At 35.4% G+C, this 17,370-nt stretch overlaps 1 long non-coding RNA gene across 2 annotated transcripts in view; it reads right to left on the reverse strand.

Moving 5' to 3' along the window:
* The window catches only part of LOC103095441 (uncharacterized), a 183,408-nt gene that overhangs the window by 24,473 nt on the left and 141,565 nt on the right, over positions 1-17,370 (reverse strand). For both annotated transcript variants that reach the window (XR_008914645.1, XR_008914644.1), the window contains 4 exons: positions 17,136-17,237; positions 15,460-16,407; positions 13,801-13,906; positions 13,264-13,321 (listed from right to left, as the gene is read on the reverse strand). This is a non-coding gene — a long non-coding RNA (uncharacterized LOC103095441). The remainder of the gene's footprint in view (positions 1-13,263; positions 13,322-13,800; positions 13,907-15,459; positions 16,408-17,135; positions 17,238-17,370) is intronic.

The following is a 17,370-nucleotide window of genomic DNA, read 5'->3' on the forward strand; positions in this document are numbered from 1 at the left end:
AGAAGCCATGAAAAGCAGGATAAATGAAACCAAAAAGGAAAATCAAAAGACCATAGCTGAAAACCAATCTTTAAAGACCAGAATTGCACAAGTAGAAGCTAATGATATCACAAGACAGCAAGAATTAATAAAGCAAAGTCAAAAGAATGACAAAATAGAAGGAAACATGAAATGACTCACTGACAAAATTAATGACATGGAAAATAGATCTAGAAGAGACAATTTGAGAATCATTGATCTACCTGAAAACCCAGAAATAAACAAAAACATTGACATCATACTATTAGAAATTATCCAAGAAAACTAACCAAATGTTTTTCAACAAGAGGGAAAAAGACATTGAAATAATCCATAGATCACCCTCTACATTAAATCCTCAAAGGACAACCCCCAGGAATGTAATTGCCAAATTCAAGAGCTTCCAAACTAAGGACAAAATATTACAAGAAGCCAGAAAGAAATAATTCAAACATCAAGGAGCACCAATCAGGATTACACAGGATCTGGCAGTCTCCACACTAAAGGACCACAAGGCTTGGAATATGATATTCAGAAGAGAATTGTGTCTACAACAAAGGATTACCTACCCAATCAAGACTGACTATACTTGAAGGCAGAAAGTATGGGCATTCAACAAAATAGGTTTCCAACTATTTGTAAAGAAAAGGCCAGAACTAAATGAAATATTTGATATCCAAACATACAAATCAACAGAAATGTAAAAAGATAAATAGAGAGGGGAAAGAAAAAAAATAATTTTTTTTCTTTTAAGGGTTTCAATTATGTCAATTGGTTTATATTCCTATATGGAAAAATATTATTTGTAATTCTTAAAATTGTATTCACTATTATAAAAGTTAGAAGAATTATTCATAGATAAAGGTTGGGGTACTAAGTTTTTAAGATAATATGCAAAAAAAGAAAAGAGGGGATGAATAGAAGATAGCATAAAGAGAAACTTGAAGGCTTAAGAAAAAATAGGATAATCTATACCACACAAAGAGGAGAATGGGAGTGGGAGAGGAAGAATACTATTATAAAAAGGAGAGGAAGGGAGTGTTAATAGTAATAGTTAATAGGTAATACTTAAAACTTATTTTCAATGGAATTAATTCTGAGAGGGAAGAGCATTTAGATCCATTGAGGTATCAAATTCTATCTTACCTTATAGGGAAAGTGAGAAGGGAAAAACCAAGGCGGAGAATAGGGTAGGGAGTACAAAAAAGGAGGGAAAGAGAGGGAGGAGGGAATTTAATAGACCCTAAAAATTAATGAGAGGGGAATAAAAAGGGAAGGGCAGAAAGGAAAGTAAGGTGAAGGTGGGGATTAGGGGGACTGATTAAAACCAAAACACTGGTCAGAATTAGGAGAGAAAAGAAAGAAAATCAAAATGTTGACGAATACACACTCATACTTCTAAATGTGTATGGGATGAACTCCCTCATAAAAGAATGGCAAATAGCAGAGTGGATTAGAAACCAAAATTCCACCATATGTTGTCTACAAGAAACACATATGAGGCAGGTAGTCACATATAGGGTAAGTGTCAAAGGCTGGGGCAAAATCTATTTGGCATCAACTGAGAAAAAGAAGGCTGGATTCACAATCATGATATCTGGCAAAGCCAAAGTAAAAATAGATCAGATTAAAAGAGATAGGGAAGGTCATTATATCCTGATAAAAGGCAGTATATACAATGAGGAAATATCACTACTCAAAATGTATGCACCAAATGGAATAGCATCCATATTTCTAAAGGAGAAACTAGTGGAGTTGAAAGAGTAAATAGACAATAAAACTATACTAGTGGGAGACCTTAACCTGTCTCTATCAGATCTAGATGAATCAAACCAAAAAATAAATCAGAAAGGTAAGAGATGTGAATGAAATATTAGAAAAATTAGAGTTAATTGATATATGAAGAAAAATAAACCAAAAATAAAGGAATACACCTTCTTTTCAGCAGTATATGGTACATACACAAAGATTCACCATGTAGTAGGGCATAAAAACATGGCAAACATGCGAAAGAGCAGAAATAATAAATGCAACCTTTTCAGATCATAATGCTATAAAATAATAATTAGTATGGGTGCATGGAGAGGCAAATCAAAAATTAATTGGAAATTAAATAATATGATTCTCCAAAATTAGTCAAACAAATCATAGAAACAATGATTTCATTGAAGAGAATGACAGTCAATGACAGTCATAAGACATTCTATCAAAATCAATGGGATGCAGCCAAGATAGTACTCAGGGGGAAGTTTATATCCTTGAGTTCATATATTAACAAACTAGGGAGGGCAGAGGTCAATGAATTGGGTATGCAAATTTTACAAAATCGAAAGAAAACAAAGTTAAAATCCCTAGATAAAACAAAATTAGTGATACTAAAAATTAAGGGAGAAATTAATAAAATTGAAAGAAAAAGAACTACTGAATTAATAAATAAGACTAGAAGCTGGTATTTTGGGGAAAAACAGATAAAACAGACAAAGTACTGGTCAATCTAATAAAAAAAGGAAATAAGATAATCAAAATAACAGTATCAAAGATGAAAAGGGAGACTTCACCTTGTAATAATTAAAATAGTTGGTTGTCATAAACTGTAGTGATTAAAATAGTGAAAGATAAATTGATGGCATATAAGGAGTGGATGAGTAAATTGTGACTGCAGAAAATTATGTTTTCACTACAGTGTCTTGTTTTTAAATCAATATATAAAGTGGTCACCAGGGAAAAATTCCCAATTATGAAATATACCCAAGTCAACTGGGTTTTATAGAGATTTTAATTAATTAATACAATGAGGAATTAAGAAAGTGAGAGAGAGAAAAGGGGAATAATGAGAAAAGGATAGGCCGGCCCTGGGCAGCCCTGGCCAACCCAGACCTAAGCCCTAAGAGAAAGATCAGTCAGTCCTTAATCACTCACCACAAGATCTGTTCAAGCAAGGATTTTAGTGACACCAGGCCAGCTTTATTTCAGCTGACTCCACCAGCTCAATCCTGAATCTGAATGAATCTGAGCTCTTATTTAAATGGAATTTTCTCCTATGTCTCCTCCCCTAAGTTCTCACATCTACCAATCACAGTAGACATTTTTCAAAGGACAGACCATTCTTAGTTCAAACCTGAGTAGATTAATCTTTTGAGTAATTCACACCTGAGAAGACTAGAATCTCTGAGTAAGTTTTCACCTCTTTGCTCCTTGTAAGTTCAAAAGTTCCTTGAACTTTATAGGTACTTAGCACCCCTTTGTATTAGTTCTAAAAATAGGCACAGCTTAAGAACTTTTTGCCTTATTATAAGTATGGGTTTAAGTACTTTTCGTTGTTCAACAAGGAGTTTGCAACTTTATCTTCCCCTAAGGCATGCTTAAGTATGGTGAAGTAGAGTTCTCACATTCCTGATCTAAGTACCTTCACTGCCCAAATGGTGAATGGTCCCAAAGGGGAATGGTCTTAACCCAACCTTATGAAGTAGAGTCTGGGAATTTTTTAAGGTTCACAACCTCTAATGAAGAGGAAATTAAGGCAATCATTAAAAACCTTTTTGCCCAATTATATGACAATGAACACAGCAATCTAGGTGATATGAATGAATATTTACAAAAATATAAATTGCCTAGATTAACAGAAGAAGAAATAGAATTCTTAAATAATCCCATATCAGAAAAAGAAATTGAACAAGCCAACAAAGAACTCCCTAAGAAAAAATCCCCAGGGCCAGGTGGATTCACAAGGGAATTCTATCAAATAATTAAAAAAGAATGAATCCTAGTACTATACAAACTATTTAACAAAATAATCAAAGAAGGAGTTCTACCAAATTCCTTTTATGACACAAATATGGTACTGATTCCAAAGTCAGGCATATCAAAAACAGAGAAAGAAAATGATAGACCAATCTCCTTAATGAATATAGGTGCAAAAATCTTAAATAGAATACTAGCAAAAAGACTCCAGCAAGTAATCATGAGGGTTATTCATTATGGTCAGGTGGGATTTATACCAAGAATGCAAGAATGGTTCAATATTAGGAAAACCATCCATATAATTGACCATATCAAGAAGCAAACAGACAAAACTCACATGATTATCTCAATAGATGCAGAAAAAGCCTTTGACAAAATATAACCCTCATTCCTCTTGAAAACATTAGAATGTATAGGAATAGAAGAGCCTTTCCTAAAAATAATTAACTGTATGTATTTAAAACCATTAGCAAGCATCATACACAATGGGGATGAATTAGAAACCTTCCCAATAAGATCAGGAGTGAAACAAAGATGTCCCTTATCACCTCTATTATTTAACATTGTACTAGAAACACTAGCAGTAGCAATTAGAGAAGAAAAAGAAATTGAAGCTATTAAAACAGGCAATGAGGAGACCAAACTATCACTCTTTGCAGATGATATGATGGTCTACTTAAAGAATCCTAGAGAATCAACTAAGAAGCTAATGGAAATAATGAACAATTTTAGCAAAGTTGCAGGATAAAAAATAAACCCACTCATTCATCAGCATTTCTATGTATTTTCAATACACCCAGGCAAAAGGAATTAGAAAGAAAAATTCCATTTAAAATAACCCTAGACAGTATAAAATAGCCAAGACAAACACAAGTATTATATTAACACAACTACAAAACTCTTTCCACACAATTAAAACTAGATCTAAACAATGAGGAAAACATTAATTGCTCATGGGTAGGATGAGCTAGCATAATAAAAATGACAATCCTACCCAAATTAATTTACTTATTCAGTGCCATACCTATCAAACTACCAAGAAAATTTTTCACTGAGTTAGAAAAAAAACTATTAAAAAGTTCATTTGGAAGAACAAAAGATCAAGAATATCAAGGAAAATAATGAAAAAATGTAAAGGGGGGCTAGTAGTAAACTGTACTATAAAGCAGTGGTCTTCAAAACAATATGGTCCTGGTTAAGAGACAGAAGCGAGAATCAGTGGAATAGACTTGGGGTAAATGACTTCAGCAAGACAGTGTGTGATAAATACAAAGATCCCAGCTTTGGGGACTAAAATCCATTATTTGACAAAAACTTCTGGGGAAATTGGAAAATAGTAGGGGAAAGATTAGGTTTAAATCAACATCTCATACTCTATACAAGATAAACTCAGAATGGGTGAGTAAGTTGAATATAAAGAAAGAAACTATAAGTAAATTAGGTGAACACAGAAAAGTATACTTGTCAGATCTTTGGGAAAGGAAAGATTTTAAAACCAAGCAAGAGTTAGAAAAAAATTACAAAATGTAAAATAATAATTTTGATTGCATTAAATTTAAAAGGTTTGTACAAACAAAAGCAATGAAAGGAAAATTTGAAGGTAAGTAACAAATTGGGGTGAAATGTAACAAAAACCTCTGACAAAGGTCTAATTACTCAAATATATAAAGAGCTAAATTAGTTGAACAAAAAAATCAATCCATTCCCCAAGTGATAAATGGGCAAAGGATATGAATAAGCAATTTTCAGATGAAGAAATAAAAACTATTAATAAGCACATGAAAAGGTGTTCTAAATCTCTTATAATTAGAGAAATGCAAATCAAAATAACTGAGGTCCTTCATGACACCTTGCAGATTGGCTAACATAACAGCAAAGGAAAGTAATAAATGTTGGAAGGTATGTGGCAAAATAGGGACATTAATGCATTGCTGGTGCAGTTGTGAACTGATCCAACCATTCTGGATGGTAATTGGGAACTATGCCCAAAGGAAGCTAAAAGACTTTCTGCCCTTTGATCCAGCCATACCACTGCTGGATTTGTATCCCAAAGAGATAATAAGGAAAAAGACTTGTACAAGAATATTCAAGGCTGCGCTCTTTGTGGTGGCCAAAAATTGGAAAATGAGTGATGCCCTTCAGTTGGGGACTGGCTGAACAAACTGTGGTATCTGTTGATGATGGAACATTATTAGGCTAAAAGGAATAATGAACTGGAGGAATTCCTTGTAAACTGGAACAACCTCCAGGAAGTGATGCAGAGTGAAAGGAGCAGTACCTGGAGAACATTGTACACAGAGACTGATACACTGTGGTACAATCTAATGTAATCAAATTCTCTACTAGCAGCAATGCAATGATACAGGATAATTCTGAGGGACCTATGAGAAGTAACACTGTCCACATTAAGAGACAGATCTGTGGGAGTAGAAACACAGAAATAAAAACAACTGCTTGACCACATGGGTTGATGGGGACATGATTGGGGATGTAGACTCTAAAGTAGCACTTGATTGCAAATTTTGATAATATGGAAATAGGTTTTGATCAATGACACATGAAAAACCCCTTGGAATTGTGTATCAGCTACTGGAGGGGGAGGGTGGAGGGAAGGGAAAGAACATGAATCTTGTAACCATGGGAAAATATTCTAAATTAATTAAATAAAATTTTCAAAAAAAATATGAGGAACACTCAATTAAGAACCTGTTTACTAGAGAATTTGCATTTTTAATTTCCCTTGCTGCTCTTATTTCTATTTAGATCAGATACTTGATGTAGAACTTGCAAGTAATAGGCTGAAGGGAGAATTTTAAAGAAACTTAAAATATTACTTTATAATGAAGTCTTCCAGTTAAGCATTTTGATATATCTTTTTTTTTAAACCTTTCGTCTTGGAATCAATACACTGTATAGCCCTTTGATATATCTTAATATCTGGTGTCCACCTATTTCATCTGTCACCTTAAATTTAAGTCAGAAAGGGAAGTAACTTCTGTTTATTACTTATACTTGCTTTGTGAAATAAGTTATATTGATATTTTCAGGAAATTCAAATAACTGAAAAAATAAGAAAATTCTGAACCCACTTTTTATAACTTGCCACCAGAACCTACTCAAGGCTTTTGCATTCCATCAGAAATAATTGTTGTTGACTAATTATCTTATCTTTTTACTTTCTCAAAAAAATTTCACCCCAAATATTTATTTATGTTTAGCTGCTCACTCTCCACTAAGGTGGATTAAATGCCAGAGATCTAATCCTATACATAAACAAATAGGCAATAGAACTCTTTGCAAGTAGGTAACTTCTGTGTCTAAGTTTGATGGTCACATTAATTAATTAATTTAAAGATGCTTATTCTATTTCAATTTAACAAAAGAATTGGGATAAGATGTATAAATATAGACTAGGTTAATTATTCCAAATTGTATTCAATGAATTATCTCTAGAAAAACATTGACTTTCTAACTATGTTTAAATGAAGTAGCTACCCATAGACCACTGTTTTTAGTTCTTCTTCAAACCATTTTATAATTTGCATTTCATAGCATGCTCTCAATTCAAGTGTTAGTCCAATATTAAATAACAAATCTAAGTAAAACTGGATTTCCTTTTAATGTAAGTCAAAATAGACTATAAGTCTGTCTAAGATTACTAATTGTGCTCAGTTTTTTTTTAACAGAAAAGGAAATGTTTTTTTTTTAATTTAACCCCAGTAAATAATAGAGATATATCCTGGTTTCACAAATTCCTACATTATTGTCTAATTATTTCCATCCATTCTGAGATACTTGAAGGGCCCTGTATTATACTCATATATATAATTATCAGTAGGCAGATATCAACCCCAAATGTTCATCTACTTAATTGTTTCCAGGTTATGGAAGAAAGCACAATTTCATGTTGAGTATCTTAGATCTTACAGACTTGTAGCTTAGATATGTTCCAGTCTTAGTTCATGAGAATAGGATTTCACATTTTGTCCATTTATTCTATTGATCGCCTGCCATGATTACAGGAAGTTGCCATAAAAAGGAAAAGAGGGATATGGTTATAGTAAGGGGAAGAGAGTACCCAAGTCTGATCATCAGCTCCAGGCAAGAATCATATAGTTAAGCTGAGTGCATTGACAAAAATGTCACAACCAGGCTTGGAATCAGCCAGGTAGGAAATTTTTCCATTTAAGAGTTAACGTCCTAATAAGGAAATAATATTAGTAGAATCTTAACTGAGCGCATGCCAAAAAATGTACTCCCAGGCTTTCCATGAGACAACTCCACCTGCAGTCCACAGATGTCTCTCCCATAGAGCAATTGGTACTATGGCTCATTGGTCAATAGTACTTCTTGATGATCATAACTTTGGGGAGATTAAGTATTAGGGCTGATCCCTAAATTCAGTCTCTATGAGTAACGCCTGATTAGACTAAGTTAATTAAGATGCAATTTCAGTCTATATTTTCATATTATATTTTCCCTCCACAAATAACTTTAGATTCTAGGACTATTTATTTTGTATTATAAACAAATTCCGAATTACTTCCCCCTTTTATCAAGAAGTTTTTGAAACGGGGGAAGGGATAGGAATTTCACATAGTAGCAAACTGTTACAACTGGTTTTGGTCTTAAGCCAACAAGATTTTTCAAGGTCTTTTCTTTGTGCTTTTTCCTCAACACAGCAGTCAATTAGCAATTTGCCTTTTATAATATACCCAAGTAAATACTGGATAGGTTTTAATATCATTAATATTATACAACAATCCCATATAACTTAACATTTGTCACACAGTTTTCACAAGTGATGGCCAAATAATTTCAGATGAAACTTCCCCTTAATTACAGTACTTCAAAATATTGAAACATATGATCAGCAGGGCTGATAAAATAGCATTACAGTTTTTCAATTTTTTTCTTTTCAGCTTCTTTTCAAAGTTCAATTTATAGCCTAATAACATTCAGATGGAAAAAGAAGACTAAACAAAACTCAGAGCTAATCAGATGATATTAATTCAGTCAGAGGTATTTCCAAATTAGCTTACATAGATAATCACTCATCCTGTGACATGACTTTTTTTAATTTTATTTTTTGTTTTAATAACAAATTTCCACATAAGTTTTCCAAAGTTATATGGTCCATATTGTCTCCCTCCTTTATTCCCTTCCCCCTCCCAGAAATGAAAAGCAATTCAATCTGGGTTATACATGCATTATCATACAAAATACATTGCCCATATTATTCATTTTTGTAAGTAAATAATTTTATAAAAACAAAACCCTGAATCATATACTCAAATAAGCAAATGATAAATCATATGTCTTCATCTGTATTTCTCCTCCAATAATTCTCTCTCTGGATAGCATTCTTTTTCATAATTCCTTCAGAATTGTCCTAGATCATTATATTGCTATTACAAAGTATTGCAAAGTCTATCACATCTGATCATTTCACAATATTGCAGTTACTGTGTATCATGTTCTCCCAGTTCTGCTTATTTCACTCTACATCAGTTCATGTAGGTCCTTCCAACTTTTTCTGAAATCATCCTGTTCATCATTCCTTATAGCACAATATATAGTATTCCACCACCATTATATACCAAAATTTGTTCAGCCATTCCCCAATTTAGGGACATCCCTTTAGTTTCCAATTCTTTGCCACCACAAAGGGAGCAATTATACATATTTTTGTACAAACAGATCCTTTCCCATTTTTTATCTTTTGAATACAGACATAGTAGTGGTATTAGTGGATTAAAGGGTAAACTTTCTTTTATATCCCTTTGGGTATAATTCCAAATTGCCCTCCAGAATGGTTGGATCAGTTCACAACTCCACAGAAATGCATGAGTGTCCCAATTTTGCCACATTCTTTCCAAGATTTATTATTTTCCTTTACTGTCATATTGGCCAGTCTGATAGATGTGAGGCGGTGCTTCAGAATTGTTTTAATTTGCATTTCTCTAATCAAGAGGGATTTAGAACACTTTTTCATATGATTTTTGATAGCTTTGATTTCTTCTTCTGAAAACTGCCTATTCCTATCCTTTGACCATTTGTCAACTGGGGAATGACTTAGATTCTTATAAATTTGACTTCATTCTTTATATTTTTGAGAAATGAGACCCATGTCAGAGAAATGTGTTATAAAAATTTTCCCCACTTTGTTGCTTCCTTTCTAATCTTGGTTGCATTGGTTTTGTTTGGAGAAAACCTTTTAAATTTAATATAATCAATTTTTTTCATGTTATATCTTATAATGTTCTCTCTTATTTGGTCAAAAATTCTTTCTTAATCTACAGATCTGACAGGCAAACTATTCTATGTTCCCCTAATTTATTTTTAATATCACTCTTTATGTTTAAATCATATACCCATTTTGACCTTATCTTGGTATAGGGCTTGAGATAGACACATATCTTTTATATAGGTAAACAAATTTAGCTGGAGCTTACTTCCATACTCTGAACTAATATGAGCTGAATTGTAAACTTCAGCTAGGTGTGAAGGTAGCTCCTTCCACCTCTGAATTTAGTAGGTTTAATACCATATATTACCAACAGAGCTAAAATAATCTTATAACTACATTTTATAACAAGTCTCAAATATCAATTAAAGTAGAAAAGACATTTTTATAATCTCTATGAAATGTAGTTAAGAAAAGAGCAGCTTATAAACAAGTTTTTAATAACTGAGATTATAACCTAATAGTAGGCAAATTACAAGAGAAGTAATTTTTTAACTATGCTGGTGTTATAAAAAATTAACATGTAATTAATTTTGTATAAACAGTAATAAGAAATATACATAGCTTTACCAGTTCAAAATTACAAGTGTTTCCTATTATAATTAGGGTGTCCTAAGATATTCTAGGCTAATTATGCTTGACTAAATATTATAAGTCATTGGCTTTGAAATCTTTTGCTGTAAGATTCTGAGTGGAAAACTGATTTAGGACTCAAAAAGAAAAGCTCTTTTGCTGTCAGGGCATGGCCAGTCTGAAGTCCTTGAGAATTTTCACAGACACAAAAAGAGAGGTAAAAATGATTCTTAATTTGTACAACTTAAGGAAGAAAATAGAACACTGAAGATCAAAATAGCCAACTTTCATAAAGTTTTAATACATAGTATGGGGCAAGGCCAATGTTAATCACTCTGTTTGGCAAGAATTCCCTTACCAAAATTCCTGAAAGGTGGTCTTGATTACCAGAGGCTTATCCAGCTTCACTTTGTAACTCACTAAGAAGTAAGGCAATGTGGTTTAATGGGTAAGGATGTGAACTGAATTTTTTAAAATAACATATAAACATTAATCTTTTAACAGTTAAGACTATAACTTGAGATAATAAAAAAAGTTTACTTTTCTAATAGTACTTTCTAACCTTAGAAATTATCACATTTATGTTAGGTTAGCGAATTGATAAGGTGAGGTAATTTGGTGTAACACTTTGTAGTGCAAAATAGTAAGTCTTACTTGCCATAATTTTCTCACTAAAAGTAAAACCAAGACCAAAATTACACCGGGATATGTATTCCTAAATGGTAATTATTCAGTGTTGTTTTTTTACAAGGCCCAATTATAGTAAGTCCTTTATGGACGCTAAGATTTTCAGTTAATCTACAGTTAAAATTTTAAAGTGGAAAATTCCTTATTTTAGGCTCCAATTTACCATAATTCCTAATAGAGGGGCATCCTTAATTCAGGACATATTTCAATCAAATCAAATCTGGGTTGTATAATTGCTAATGGCAGCATTTCAATATTGGCTTATCTAAAGCTCATATAGTGTTGGTTTTTCAAAATATCAACTATGATTTTCAATGAAACTCATTTTAAAGATGTGTAGTAACAATTCACATCTTATAACTTTCTTTTATTTACCTTAGAACTATTCAAAATAACCTGACAAATTCTTGACACATGAAATTACCCCTATCTTTCTTATTTCAGAATACTTCAACTATCTTCCTTAATTTCATTTTATATTATATATATATATATATTTATATATACATACATTTACACACCTGTCCTATATCTTTCAAGTAGTCTTTAAAGACATAACTTTCATATTTCCTTCATTTTTCTCCTTGTACATCTTCATTTATCTTCTTCAAGTTCTATATTCACTCCATTCAATTTTTCTTTTACGATTTAAGCACATTATTAAGCAAAATTTAATAAATTACTAAAACCTATACTTTTCAGCTATATAGTTATTTTCAACTTAGTTGACCCATTTTCATTTAATTACCTGTAATTTGTCTTCTTTTTTAAGTTTATTTAATTCATTGATTTAGAATATTTTCCCATAGTTACATAAATCATGTTCTTTCCATCCACTCCTCCCACCCCCCCTTCCTGTAACCAACAAGCGATTCCACTGGGTTTTACATGTGTCATTGAACCAGACCTATTTCTATATTAATAGAATTTGCACTACATCCCCAATCATATCCCCATCAGACGATGTGATCAAGCAGTTGTTTTTCTTCTGTATTTCTACTCCCATTGTAATTGGTTTTATTGATCAGTTATAATTAAGATATTTTTCTAGGAAATCAGAGCACCCTAATCTCTCATTTTCTCAGAAAGGGATACAAACCTCTTTTTCTCATTACTAATCACAATATATGAAGAAGTGTGTTGGACAAATCCCTTAATGATCTTTTAATATGCTCTTAGTAATAATTACAAATCATTTAGTAGCCCTGAAATGGTCAACTTTCTGTGAAGTACTTAAGTGGGGTTCTCCTAGCTTTCTTTGCATTTGCAAAAAAAAAAAAAAGGATAGAGTGCGTAATCAAGGTCAGTTTTATTGCTCAACTCAAAGAATTTTTTCCCAAATTAAGCCATCCTGTTTAAAACTGAGTTGTACTTTTTAAATTCTTAACAACATTTCTTACAAGAATATGTACATTTTAAACATTAATTTTTAAATTGGTTGCATTTTAGACCACTATAGAAAAACCTTGAGCAAAATAGACCTTAAAGAACAAAAGCTTCTTTTTGATCTCTACAATTGCCCATCCAATATTTGACATCAGAGTCATTTGTTTAAAGCTGCAAAGTATTATCAAAGAACAGGGAATAGTATTGAACATTAATTACTAGTTTTAATAGTGGGATCAAATTTAGTATGAAGTTACAAAGTGTTAGTATTCAAGATCATTTTCCATTTCAGGTTTTAGTTTTAAAAACAGGAAGGAAACTTATTCTCTAGCTACTGTTTCCCTGAGTTGAAACAAAATTTCTTTCCACTCTCAGTTTGTTAGTAGACTTGGAGATTATAATGAACAGGACACGTAAAACCCTGGGGGATTGGGGAGAGGAGCAGATAAATTCAATTTTCTGTTCAGGGTACCCCAGCTGATAAACCAATGGAGACTAAATCTGGAGGCCACTAATGACGTTACCAAAGATAATGTGTTCTCTACCCTGAAAAGAAACAGATATATCCCTAAAGAGAGAGACAACTAGAGAGAGAATGTGTAGTGTCTTACCTTAGTCTTGGGGGGGGAACTGATGGAATTTCTGTACTCAGAGAACATTCTCCATTACCTAAAGGGATCAAAGAGAAAACCTACTTAGAGTTTTTTTTTTCATGCTATGTGAGTTATGTCTCTCAACTCACTGATGATGAAAAAGGATTTGACTTTAATCTATAAAACTCTAGCTGATTTGACTCTGTTTGGGACTGAGAGAGTGCTGGCTGGCTCCCAGCCTCCTCTTTCTCTTACCACTATCATGGTGCTATTTTTATTATACAGCTCCAACTACCAAAAATTATATCCCAGGTAACAGGGAAAACTTGTTCAATGGAAAAGTTAGGCTACTATATAGAAACAATATTTACTCCCCACATTTTGGCACTTACATGAAATGAATTAAAAACCCTTATATCCTCACCATGTGTGAGAGGATGAAAGAGAACAGAACACAAAGGATCTCCAAGCCTTGAATTGATGACATTAGGGATTTCCCTATTTCTTCCCCATTGGTTTGATATGGACGGGAGGAGAGGAGTGGGAAGATCTCACCTCCATCCATCACCTTTGGAGTCCCCCACTCATCTTTCTCTGAGTGTCACTACTCGCTGCGATTCTCTCAAACACTATGACCAGGAGGATCCACGAGATCACCTGTCTACAAGGAAATTAAGTACAGTCATGTTTGATTTCAAAAATCTTGTATACTCCCAGCCATGGACCTGTGTATGAGCATAGGGAACCCTCTGAGCTTCATCTACCAACTGAAGGTTTCACTGTGTTTTCCAGATTCCAAGTGTCTGTGACCTGGGCACTAGGGCTGAGTCTCTCAGGCAACCAACTCAACATTCTGCGTGATGGATCTCCCTTAATGCCCATATCAGCCCATTTTACTTCCTGACTCACTACTCTCTAGGATAGAAATTCTTCTGGTTCACTTTTAAAGCACCTCACAATGGGGTCCTAACTCATTTTTCAGCCTTCATTAACCATTGATTCCCACCACCATGCCTTAAATACGTTTCCTCCTCACTTTGGTTCTTATTGCATGTAAGGACCCTACTGGGGTCTGGTCTACGTCCCAGCAGGGATAATCCTGCCAGCCATCAAATAACAAGTCCTTTCTAGTCCGAGGAAGGACTGACTGTTTTGGGCGAGGGCTCAGGACAGAAAAGTGGAGGACTGGTTTCTAGTTCTCTAGGTTAGGAGACTGAAGCTCCATCAATCACCTCTGTGGGCTAATAAATGTTTGAACAGACATCCCTCTGGCCTGTCTGCTAGGATCAATAAGTGATACTTCTTTGGATTTGGGAACAGGCACTTCCCTATTGCTTCTCCCTTGGTTTGATATGGATAGGAGGAGAGGGGTTGGAAGATTTCACCTCCATCTGTCAACTTGGAGTCCCCCACTCACCCTTCTCTGAGTGTCACTGCTCGCTGGGTTTCTCTCAAACACAATAACCAGGGGTATCGATGAGGTCACTTGTCTACAAGGAATTTGAGTAACGTCATATTGGATTTCAAAATAATCTATATACCCAGCTATGGACCTGTGTGTGAGCATAGGGAACTCACTTCCCTCCTCAGCCTCATCTACCAACTGAGGGTTTCACTGTGTATTCCAGATTCCAAGGGTCTGTGACCTAAGCACTAGGGCTGGGTCTCCCAGGCAACCAACCCAACATGCTAAGTGATGCATTTCCCTTAAAGCGCACATCTACCCATTTTTCTACCTTAAAACTACTCTCTAGTATAGAAACTCTTCTGTTTGGCTTTTTGAAGTGAATCACAACAGAGCCCCATGTGTCTTTCAGCCTTCATTACACTTTGCTACACAAGTACAGTCCCAGAATACCTTACCTCTTCAGGTTAGTTCTAATTACATGCAAGATCCTTTGTAGGTCCCAGTCCCAGCAGGGTTAATCTTATCAGCCATCAAATAACAGGTTCTATCTAGTCTGGGGATGGACTGACTGTTTTGGAAGTGGGCTCAGGATAGCTAAGTGGAGGACTGGTTTCTAGTTCTCTAGGTTAGGATGTCGGAGCTCCATCCATCACCTCTGTGGGCTGCTGATTCTTTGAGCAGCCATCCCTTTGGCCTATCTGCTGGGATCAATACCTGGTACTTCATTGGTTTTCAAAACGGGGACTTCTCTATTTCTTCTCACTAGGTTTGATATGGACGTGAGGACAGGAGTTGGAAAATCTCACCTTCATCCATCACCTTTGGAGTCCCCCACTAACTATCCTCTGAGTGCTGCTGCTCAATGGGTTTCCCTTGAACACTGTGACCAGGGGGATCCATGAGGTCACCTGTCAACAAGGAACTTGAGTAAGTAAAGTCATGTTTGATTTCAAAAGTCTTCTGTATAACCAGCCATGGACCTGTGTGTGAGCATAGGGAGGCCACTTCCCTTCTCAGCATCATCTACCAACTGAGGGTTTCACTGTGTGTCCAGATTCCAAGGGTCTGTGACCTGGGCACTAGGTCTGGGTCTCCCAGGCAACCAGCCCAACATTCTAAGTGATGAATCTCCCTTAAAGTGCCCATTGGCACATTTTATTTCCTTACTCACAACTACTCTCTAGTATAGAAACTCTTCTGTTTGGCTTTTTAAAGCTCCCTATAATGGGGTTCCTACTCATCTTTCAGCCTTCATTAGCCATTGCTACCCAAACCCAGTCCCACCACTATGCCTTGAATACTCTGCCTCCTCACTTTGGTTCTGACTGCATTAAGGACCCTATGGAGGTCTACGTCCCAACAGGGTTAATTCTGCCAGCTATCAAATAACAAGTCCCATCTAGTCTGGGGAAGGACTCATAAACATGGGCTCAGGAGAGATAAGTACAAGACTTGTTTCTAGTTCTCTAGGTTAGGAGGCTGGAGGTCCATCCATCACCGCTTTGGGCTGCTGATTTTTTGAGCAGCCATCCCTTTGGCCTGTCTGTTAGGATCAATAACTGATACTTCTTTGGATTTGGGAACAGAAACTTCCCTATTGCTCTCCCTTGGTTTGATATGGATGGGAGGAGAGGAGTTGGAGATCTCACCTCAATCCATCACCTTGGAGTCCCCCACTCACCTTTCTCTGAGTGTCACTACTCGCTGGGTTTCTCTAGAATACAGTGACCAGGGGGATCCATGAGGTCACCTGTCTACAAGGAACTTGAGTAAGTAAAGTCATATTTGATTTCAAAAGAATTCTATGGACCTGTGTGTGAGCATACGGAAGTCTCTTTCTCATCCTCATCTACCAACTGAGGGTTTCACTGTGAATTCCAGATTCCAGGGGTCTGTGACCTAACCCCAAGCCTGGGTCTCCCAGCCAACCAACCCAACATGCTAAGTGCTGCATCTCTCTTAAAGCACACATCAGCTCATTTATCTTCCTTCCTCACAATTACTCTCTAGTATAGAAACTCTTCTGTTTGGCTTTTTGAAGTGCATCACAACAGAGCCCCAAGGTGTCTCTCATCCTCCAATAGCCTTTGCCACCCAAGTCCAGTCCCACCACCATGCCTAGAATACCATACCTCCTCAGTTTAGTTCTGATTATTGCAAGATCCTAGGTAGGTACTGGTTCCAGTGGGGTTAATCTTGCCAGCCATCAAATAGCTGGTTCTATCTAGTCTGGGGATGGACTGACTGTTTTGGACATGGGCTCAGGATAGCTAAGTGGAGGACTGGTTTCTAGTTCTCTAGGTTAGGATGCTGGAGCTCCATCCATCACCTCTGTGGGCTGCTGATTCTTTGAGCAGCCATCCCTTTGGCCTGTCTGTTAGGATCAATAACTGGTAATTCTTTGATTTTGGAAACAGGGACTTCCCTATTTCTTTTCACTAGTTTTGATAATGATGGGAGGAGAGGAATTAGAAAATCTCACCTCCATCCATTACCTTTGGTGTCTCCCACTAACTATCCTCTGAGTGCTGCTGCTCAATGGGTTTCCCTTGAACACTGTGACCAGGGGGATCCATGAGGTCACCTGTCAACAAGGAACTTGAGTAAGTAAAGTCATGTTTGATTTCAAAAGTCTTCTGTATAACCAGCCATGGACCTGTGTGTGAGCATAGGGAGGCCACTTCCCTTCTCAGCATCATCTACCAACTGAGGGTTTC

The sequence above is a fragment of the Monodelphis domestica genome, chromosome X, assembly GCF_027887165.1.
Source record: "Monodelphis domestica isolate mMonDom1 chromosome X, mMonDom1.pri, whole genome shotgun sequence".
In the NCBI taxonomy this organism is placed as follows: domain Eukaryota; kingdom Metazoa; phylum Chordata; class Mammalia; order Didelphimorphia; family Didelphidae; genus Monodelphis; species Monodelphis domestica.